Source organism: Lactuca saligna, chromosome 3 (assembly GCF_052625555.1).
Source record: "Lactuca saligna cultivar CGN05327 chromosome 3, ASM5262555v1, whole genome shotgun sequence".
NCBI classification, from domain to species: domain Eukaryota; kingdom Viridiplantae; phylum Streptophyta; class Magnoliopsida; order Asterales; family Asteraceae; genus Lactuca; species Lactuca saligna.
Genome location: NC_136419.1, coordinates 183,147,739 through 183,155,959, shown reverse-complemented (window position 1 = coordinate 183,155,959; position 8,221 = coordinate 183,147,739).

Below are 8,221 nucleotides of genomic sequence, written 5' to 3'. Positions count from 1 at the left end.
TATTACTTTTCAACCACTTCACCCGGGTAAAAAGTTTTAACCCCGTTAAACTTTAGCATCGGATAGCCATGTATCGGGTGCAATACCCGAGACATATATAAACAAATGGACACTACAATTGAACTCTTTTACCACACCTTCACTCTCTCTCACTACTTTCTCTCTCTAGACCCGAAACCGACCCCAAATCTGCAAATTCCAGCTTCCAAATGTAAGGACTCATTCCCTATCTTATTCTAAACATACTTCATTGTATTTGGAGGCCAAAAATCATAGAAAACAAGGACCAAAAAGGAGTTTACGGCCTAAGAAGCCCCTTAGGCCATAAACACCTAAAAACTTGTCAAAAGCCTCATTTTTCCTTCCTTTAAGATTATGTACTAATTAAGGGATATACCTACGAGAGTTTGGACATTAAAACACAAGAGTTTGAAGCTTAAAAAGGAGTTTACGACCCAAGCTTTTGCTTAGGCCGTAAACACCTCAAACACCCCAAAAACCCTTGTTTAAAGTCCCAAAAACTCATCTAGGGTGTTTGGTAATTTAGACTTGACAACAAGGAAGGCTTAAATGCATCAAACAACATCATTTGATGGCAAAAAGAGGAGTTTACGGCCAAGGATAAGCTTGGGCCGTAAACACCCATGTTTTTGTGTCAAACAAGTCCCAAAACCCCTCAAATGCATGTAAGGAATTTAGCTAAGGCCTTTGGATGTGTGTTGTACCATTAAACTTCCCATTTTGAGGCCAAATGAAGAGTTTATGGCCAAGGATATTCTTGGGCCGTAAACTCCCTAAATTTCATGCCAAATTGTCCCAAAACTCATTGTAAGGCCTTCTAGGATTTACCTAAGGTGAATGAGAACATGTTGTACCATTTAAACATCCATCTTGAAGGATTTAATGGAGTTTACGGCCCAAGAACAAGTCTTGGCTGTAAACTCCCCAAAATGTCACAAAACAAGAGTTTAATCCCTCCATATTGGTCCAAGACACATACCATTAAAGTAAGGAAGTGAAATAAGGCCTTAATCATGCAATTTGGAAGACCACATGAGCTTACGGCCAAGCCTAGGGGGCTTACGGCCGTAAACATGGCCTTTAGGCCGTAAAATCGAAGGGAGTGAGCTCATGGATCCTTCCGTAAATCCTCTTTAGCTTCAAACCACTCCCGGGAACCCCTTCTAGGCCCTAAAACCCCGAATTGATGCTAGAATGCCTCAATACTTAAACAGAAAGCATAAAATGATTAATTTATTGTAAAACACATATTTTCATATGACATTAGGGTCCTAAAGGTGTACAAGTCATTATTTGGAACAAAACGCTCAGCCGACACTCTTACCCGATTTACCCGATTCACCCGATTTACGCGATTTCAGGTGAGTTCATACCTCTTTAATGAACCTTTCAAATGTTTTAGATGTTTTAGGGGGGATATACAAGTTGAATATACATGTTTATGAAAAGTTATACAAGACAATTTTTCATATTACAGACTTAATCACATGTGATTCACAACCTGTAGTTCAAATCACATGTGATTTATCACTATGCTTTATAAATAAATCAATTGTTTTCAAAACTATCTTGGATAAACAAACAAACTTTATATGTTTCTTTTGTACAACACTTTTGTTTAACAAAACTCCTTATAAAAATGTAACCACACTAATATATTTATATAAGTAAGACTTGAAGGACTTAGGACCGATAGCTCGCCTTATTTCCTGTTTCTTGTTTGATTGTGGGCTTAGGGTAGTGGTTATCCGTCCGACTGTCATTGATTTCTTAGTTATATATTTTGTATATCAGTGCGGATTACGAGTACTTCTTATTTCATTAGATGCCTAAATCACTAACCTGACTAGAACCACGCACACTAATTTAACTATAATAGGTATAGTTAAGGACTCTATCCCTTGTTTTAACTACTACTCTACACTACTATAATTCTCTCTATTATGAAGCAATACACTAATAAGAGAATACAACACAAGTTTTTCAAAAGACTACTACACTATAATACAAGAGAATGTACTAATCATGAAATAATTCATTAATCCACTACGAGATACTCTATACGCTACACACTACACCCTAAGTTTTCCGATAGGAAGACGACACTATATGTATAGATCTATACGGGGTAGACGCTATTACATCCCGACTGATAATTTCAGTCCGAGCCGCTCAGGTCCAGGGATGCCTTTACTCTACTACACTATGCATGACAGGGAAGGTCATGGTGGTCCGCTATTACTCACACTATTGGTAACATACAAGAAAAACACTATAACCGCACTAAAATACTAAAAGAAAGATGAAGTAATATCCCGAAGTAAATAAGTATCTAATACTAAAGGATGTTGCACCACTATTATGTACTCCAAGAATAACTCACTATATTGCCTTACTTAATGGTGAGTCACTATTACACTTCTACGATAAATGGCTTTCAAAGATAGAATCAATATACTTCTTAAAGATTTTTATTTACTATACAGTTTTGGAAAATATAGGATTTTCTAGGTTTTACCATTACTTATGATTACAAACTTCAGTTTTCAGACTAATGATTCTAATGCTTTTTATATACAAGAATTCACACTAAACTCTTATGAACTCACCAGCTTTATGCTGATATTCTTTTCAAAATAACTTGTATCTTCAGGTCAAAGATAGACAGGTACAGCTGCAGCATTTTTGGAGAGGATGGAGTATGCAAGACCCATCTCTTATTTTTGTTTACTTTTGGTGTTTGTTAAACATTACAAAACACACTTGTAAATACACTTACTATGTAAATGAAATGGTTGCATGTTTCTTGCTTTTACTATTATACAAATGTGATGATACTGTACACTACGTCATCCACCCCGAAACGTATTCCGCCGTTATCGGTTTTGGGGTGTGACATAAGTAATCATAGTAGGATATTATTGTCACATTCAGGATCAGATTTAAACACATCATTAGTGATTTTATTATTTTAATAATAAAACTATACATTCCCAGTTTAAGTATGGCATATTTACTTACATTTATGGTCTTGGTTCATATAAGACCACACCTCACTTTTAGGAAAATATAGGATTTTCCTGGTTCAAATACATTCATTTTGTACAATAACGATTTACAACATCATTCTTAAGAAAATATCGGATTTTCTGGAAACAAACGCGGACTTTTCAAATGACTTTCATCTACACAAATAACAGATTATGAACTCACCAACTTAAATGTTGACACTTTTTCTTTGAAATAACTTGTATTCTCAGGAAATCGCTAAACCAGGTTAGCAACTGCTTTTTAAGACTTAGGATCAAGCGTTAGTTTAATCTTTTGGACATCATATTGTACTTGACTTTTGCAAACATGTAATACTACAATCATGTAAACTTTTCAATTATGTATATGATGGTCGTGTGTACTTTCTTTACTATTCATTTGTTATGATACTGTACATGACATCCTCCACCCCAGATGTTTCTGCCGTTCTCGTTTGGGGGTGTGACACTTCATGGCATAAAGGTGCCAACTTTATGGCTAGGGAAGTCCCATGCAACACTTAAACCATCATTTTGGTCTTTTAAGCCCTATTAGGTCATGCATGCGAGTAAAGATGGGAGCTTTACATGACCAAATTGTCCCTTGAGTCCAGATCTATGACCTCATGGTCTATCTTGATGTTTTGATGGTTTTTGGAGTTGGATCTAAGCTCTTTAGGGTTAGGGTTTGAGTTTCATGCGTTAGGAGAGGTCCTTAATGGGTAAAGTTGGAAACTCTACCCTTCTAAGACGTATTTCCAACTTCGATCCAAAAGATAGGCCGTGGATTTGAAGAATAGGGCTTAATGCATTAAGAAGGTTGACAGATTGAAGAACTCGATGTGTTCATAAGAGAATTCGACGAGTTGTTCTGGAAGTGTCCCGACTTTGTTGGAAAAAGAGGGACTTGACGAGTTGTAGGAGAAACTCGACGAGTCGACCCGAGATATCACGATTTTGTAAGTCAAGGAGGAACTCGGCGAGTTGGATCGCGATTCCATGATTTTATGATTCTTGAGAACTCGACTAGTTGAAGGGCAAACTCGTCGAGTCGAGTCAACTAGGAGCTTTGACTTTGACTTTGACTTTGACCAAAGTTGACCTGTAAGGGGTTATGAGTATGAAAGGGTACTTAAAGGAAATCTTTTATGTTTAGGAGCTTGAGTTGGGTTAATATTCGTAGTCGAGGATTTTCAGCTAGTTTCCAGTCCGAGGTGAGTTACCTTCCTTGTATAAGCGGGTCGAAGGCACCAATGTCGGTCCACTAGTAGTTGTTTATAGTAGATATAATTGTCTTTGTGATAATTGTCTAGTATGCCACTATCTGTTGAGATTTATGTGCTTGTATGTTGTGTTATTACGTGGTAGTGGTAGGGGTGAAATAGACCCCATAACCAGTTTGGATACACCGAAGGGTAGGTCGGGCACCCATATATGTCTGATAGTATGTTTATGCTATGTTATGATGTGGTAGTTGTAGGGGTGAAATAGACCCCGTAACCGGTTGGTAGGTCGGGCACCCATATATGCCTGATAGAGTAGGTTGAGCACCCATATATGCTTAACAGGGTAGGTCAAGCACCTAGATATGCCTGACAGGGTAGGTCGGACACCCAGATATGCCTGATAGTATGTGATTATGTGGTATGATGAGGGAACTCACTAAGCTTCATGCTTACGATTTTTGGTTTTGGTTTCAGGTACTTCTTCTTCAAAAGGAAAGGAGTCAGCATGATCGCAACGCATCAGACTATGATTTTTCCGCATCATGAGATTCTTAGGGGATTGTACTCTGATATTATTTTCCTATGACATGTTGTGGTTTTTGACACTTAGGTTTGATTATGATTTGGATGACACTGCTGATGTTTTCAGACTACTATTTTTATAAACCACTTAACTAAAAATGAAATTTTTGGCTCTAAATTTTGGGATGTTACATTATGGTTCATAGTATGTTACCTTTATTGTGAGTACATATATCCTTAACAGGTTGCATGTACCCTTAATTTTTAAGTGTTATTTTTCTGCATAATTTTGTAACATATAAAACCCATCATCATTTACATGATTTAAAGCTCTCACTCATTCATAATGTCATTTACATGAATTAAATCTCTAATTTTTTTACTTATGAGTGTGTGATTATCACTTGATATGGTTGTTTGGTTTTACAAGAGGATGATTTTTTTTCTGACTTTGTGGGTTCAAAGGCCTTTAAATGGTTCCTTGACACACATTATTGGCATCAAGATATTATGATGCTTTGAAGTCGGTTTAGTACCTCGCTGGGAAATCGAAGAATTGCTTATGTTAAAATTTTAGCTAATTTCATTTTTTTTTGTTCTGATTAAAGCGTTAATGCTAACTGGGAGGGATATAAATGTGCTTTATTTGATACACAATTTTTCGTTTTATTCTCCAAAATCGACATTGTTAGTAGGAATCTTTATAATTCTAGCATCATATTTTCATTTTTTACTCTCTCTTACATTAGCTATGATAACTTCATGTTGCATTCTTTTTTGCAGTCTCCCCCTTTTTCTTTACCTTTGATATATGGATTACAACAAAGTACAAATCAAGTGTGCAGTGAAGGACCGATTGGCTATTGGTGAAAAGTATAAAGAGGAAGAAGAGGCGAAAAATATGAATATAATGGTGACAATGAATATTGAAGGTAAGTAATGAGCGTAGGAGGTGTGGGTTGGGCGCTCATGCCGCGAATAAAGTCGAAGTGTGTGGTGTTAAAAGGTTTTCTACACTAGACATATTTCCAACCATGGCTACATAATGGTTCTTTAAACCAAAAATTATGTTTTCAACCTTATTTCCTTTAAGTTTTTATGTATAACCTGTATGTATTGTACGATTCAAAAAAAGAATTGTTGTGTTTGATTTTTGTAGCTTCAAACATCAGTTTATTCGTTTGAAAGAACAATATTGCAATTGTCCAAAATGTTGTTAAAAATGTGTTTTAAAATTTAGACCCAAACAACCGAACAACAAACTTCAACTTCATTATGAATTTTTGTAGTTTAATGGAATGGTTAAAGAGATGCGAAAATTATCATTTACCAATTCAAGACAAAATGGTTATTTTCCGAAAACACTGAGCAAACTAATATTTATCACACACGATTGGTAGAAGTAAAACTAACAGTTGAATAAACAAGTATGAAAACTCTTATTTCATTATTCCAGTAAGTTTAGAAAATATAAAACCAAAGTTTATGGATATGAAACAAATTCAATTGTATTTTACTTATAGCGGTTCAAAAGACTAAATGGAACAAATTTAATAATATTTTACTTATAAAGGTTTAAATGAGTAAAATATAAAAAACATTATCTAAAAATGGAACATGTCAAATGGTTAAATCCACCCCCCCCCCAACTCCGGACACTGACATAATCAAGTGTTTACAACCTCCTAAGTAACTTTATGTTAATGAAAACTCTAGCGTCATTGTATTATATTCCATCTATTTGTTGTCGCAAAACCAAACCATAACAAAATGAATATGCCTTGTGTTCCTAGACATATAATGATCGTGTTTGACAAAACTAGTAGATACCGGGTAGCTGACAACGTTTTGTTAAAATCTACGTGAAGTAGCTTTTGACTTTACAACGTTTTGTTTAAACTAAATTCTATTCAAACGTTAGAAGCTCCCAAATGCTCTGTGCTGAACACGCCCAACATGTTTCTCAATGAAACTAATTGTTGATGTAACATCCGGATTCCCAGGTATATTATTTTATTCATTTATTTTGGAGTTTGTGGAGGGACTCGGCGAGTTGGTGCTTAGACTCGGCGAGTAGGGTCGCGAATTCTTATCCGGGTTCATGACCGGACTCGGCGAGTTCATGAATGGACTCGGCGAGTCCACACTGTTTAATGAAACCCTAATTTCTCGGGTTTGGGACCTATTTAAAGGCCCTTATGGCCGTCATTTGTGGCTACCAAACCCCAGAGAGAAACCCTAAAAGAGCTAGAGCGTTTGTGAAAGGAAAGGAGCCATTTCTTGATCTTTGTGGTTGGTTCTTGCAAGAAGGAGGTGATTCCAGCTTAGAGGAGACCAAGGAGGTTGTGCATCTGGGGATTTCGAGCAAAGGACTTCATCTTTGAGTTATTGTATCGAACCCTTGTCTGTTTTGTTGAAAGAATCCATAAATGTAGAGTTTTTATGTCCTTTATTGGAATGCTTTGTGAGAATATGGCCCCTCTTCATATTGAGACTCAGATCTGGACCCATAGTGGTCTAAAGAGCTTATTCTAGCTTGCTTTATGTTGAGCTATGGAGGTAATGAACTTAGGATGTTGTTTTTGGGGCTAAATCACCAAGTAAAACCACCTAGATGTCACATGAGTGTCAAGATCCGAGCTTTACGTGATTATCATACTTGGGAAGGTCAGATCTATGGATTAGAGGAACAGATCTGACCTCAGGAGGTCATTTGAGTTGTGCATGGCATGAACTCGTCAAGTCCGAGGGCAGACTCGACGAGTAGGGTTAGGGTTTCCCGTAAATCACTCAGTGAGTAACTTACTGAGTTGGGGGAATGACTCGGTGAGTCAGAAGGGGGATAGAGGACTGGAGTTCAAGGTGGAACTCGCCGAATTGATCTCGAGACTCGACGAGTTGAGTCGGGGTGGCCCCGCGATTCATGCCAGATGTAACTCGTCGAGCAAGGGGAAAGACTCGACGTGCCAAGTGATACTAGAGAGATAGTGGACACGTGTAGACTCGCCGAGTCGCCTAAGTGCACTCGATGAGTCTGGTCAAAGTTTGACCGTTGACTTTGTTGACTTTTAGGGTTTGGTCAACATTTGGATTAGTGGACTGATTGAAGGGTAAAATGGTCTTTTAGCCTTCCTAGAGAACATGTGAGAGTCTAGTCTAGCCGGGAGAACTGTTATTAATTAAGATGATTGTTATGTTTTAGGCCGAGGCTAGATTAGTGTATACGCGAGCGAGACACTATCCGAGATATCGAGGTGAGTCTTCTCACTATACTGTACCTGGAAGGGAACTTATGTGTGACTGGAAGGTCTTGTATGATATGATATATGTGTTATATGTTGTTATATGATATGTATGGTAAGGACTGGAAGGTCAAGAGGGTACGGACCGGAAGGTCGATACGGGAAGGACCGAAAGGTCTAC